The following is a 2,394-nucleotide window of genomic DNA, read 5'->3' on the forward strand; positions in this document are numbered from 1 at the left end:
ATTTTCTTGACCTCGGCACTAGTTGGAGGTGAGTGGTCAGCTTCACGCCCCGGCCGCTTTACCCCCGGGGAAAGAGCCCCCGGTACCCATTGGATAGGAGGTTGGATGGACCCCAGAGCCGGTCTGGACGATTTGGAGAAGTTAAAATTCTTGACCCTACCGGGACTCGAACTCCGACCCTTCACAGTCGTCCAGCCCGTATAATAAAATTTGGCTTAACCGGGTTTTCGATTAACCGTGACTTCCATCCCCACCATTAGCCCGGATAATCGAGAGTTGACTGTATAGAAATAGGAACATCTACATATATCCTATCAGACAGTCAAGCTGCAATTAAAGCACTGGGTACACATAAAATCACTTCATAAAAATGGTTTGGGACTGCCACCAATCCGTCATACAACTGGCCAGACATAACAGAGTTCAGCTGACATGGGTGCCAGGTCATGAGAGTATTGCTGGGAATGAAACCGCAGATCAGCTGGCAAGAACGGGATCTGAACAGCCGTTCATAGGACTCGAACCAGCTTGCGGCGTGTCAGTAGGAGAGTATTGCTGGGAATGAAACCGCAGATCAACTAGCAAGAACAGGATCTGAACAGCCGTTCATAGCACCTGAACCAGCTTGCGGCGTGTCAGTAGGAGAGTATTGCTGGGAATGAAACTGCAGATCAGCTGGCAAAAACGGGATCTGAACAGCTTGCGGCATCTCAGTAGGAGAGCATTGCTGGGAATGAAACCGCAGATCAACTAGCAAGAACAGGATCTGAACAGCCGTTGATATGACCTGAACCAGCTTGTGGCATGTCAGTAGGAGTGTATTGCTGGGAATGAAACCGCAGATCAGCTGGCAAAAACGGGATCTGAACAGCTTGCGGCATCTCAGTAGGAGAGTATTGCTGGGAATGAAACCGCAGATCAACTAGCAAGAACAGGATCTGAACAGCCGTTCATAAGACCTGAACCAACTTGTGGCATCTCAGTAGGAGAGTATTACAGGGAATGAAACCACAGATCAGCTGGCAAAAACGGGATCTGAACAGCTTGCGGCATCTGAGTAGGAGAGTATTGCTGGGAATGAAACCGCAGATCAACTAGCAAGAACAGGATCTGAACAGCCGTTCATAAGACCTGTACCAGCTTGTGGCAACTCAGTAGGAGAGTGTTGCAGGGAATCAAACCGCAGACCTGCTAGCAAGAACAGGATCTGAACAGTCATTTATAGAACCTGAACCAGCTTGCAGCATCTGAGTAGGAGAGTATTGCTGGGAATGAAACCGCAGATTAACTGGCAAGAACAGGATCTAAATGGGATCTGAACCAGCTTGTGGCATCTCAGTTGGAGTTGCCAAGAAAGCGATCATGGACTGGACTAACAGAAATCACAAAAAACACTGGAATTCCATAACTGGGCTCAAACAGGCAAAGGGATTTATATCAGGGCCCTCTGCCAGAAGAACAAAGGGCCTGTTAAAATTAAACAGAGATCAACTCAGATGGGTGGTAGGATTACTTACAGGACACTGCCACCTAAAAGGACACCTTTCCAAACTGGGACTGACAGATGACCCAACCTGTGAAAGGTGCATACAGGAAGACAAATCAGCCACACACATCTTATGTGATGGTGAGGCCATAGCTTACGTAAGATTTTGTCACCTGGGTCAGTTCTTCATGGAACCAAGTGACTTTTATGGTGCCTCCATAAGTAAAGTCCTACATTTCATTCAAAGTGTAGGATTAATAAAGGGTTAATCCAAGGTGAAGCACAATGGATCATCCAAGGTTGTGGTGCAAGGGCCAGATCTTATGGCCCACCCCTTACACCCATACATCTGTGTGGAAGAAAAGTTGTACATGTTCAGTGAGGTATCTGGTTGTGATTTCAGCTCTCATTTTACTTTGAAACCCCCATATATTGGTATGAACCCTCAAAGGTGTTTTAGACATGGTTTATGATAAGGGATAGAATTAGAAATAAAATTTCTAGGGAAGAAGTTGGATTTCATAATTTATTATTACAGAAAACCTTCACTAATCCAGTTACAGTTAATATAGATCAAAATATGAGAAATGCTTTTCACAGTTGAGTACATACTTAGCATTTAGGAAGGCAGATGAGTTTCATGTCTGTTCAGACAAAACTTGACAGTTTCTTCATGCTTGCATTATTACATTAAAAAATAAATACAACTTCCAAGTCTTCAGTTGAATAAATTCATTGTCTTTTTGTAGTTTTTAAATAAAGGCTGTACAGTGATATTTTTTATTTATTTTCATCACCACTAATTATATCACCAAATTTGCCATTTATTTGTGTTCTGAGTGTTTTGTGTTTTGGGGCTACCTCTCCCCCGAGTTACTTCGGATTAATGATGGTTTACTGTAGTTAGA

At 44.0% G+C, this 2,394-nt stretch overlaps 1 protein-coding gene across 3 annotated transcripts in view; it reads left to right on the forward strand.

Annotated features, from left to right (window-relative positions):
- The window catches only part of LOC111863990 (cellular tumor antigen p53), a 22,777-nt gene that overhangs the window by 17,723 nt on the left and 2,660 nt on the right, over nucleotides 1–2,394 (forward strand). The window lies entirely within an intron of this gene.

The sequence above is a fragment of the Cryptotermes secundus genome, unplaced genomic scaffold, assembly GCF_002891405.2.
Source record: "Cryptotermes secundus unplaced genomic scaffold, Csec_1.0 scaffold1894, whole genome shotgun sequence".
Lineage (NCBI taxonomy): Eukaryota > Metazoa > Arthropoda > Insecta > Blattodea > Kalotermitidae > Cryptotermes > Cryptotermes secundus.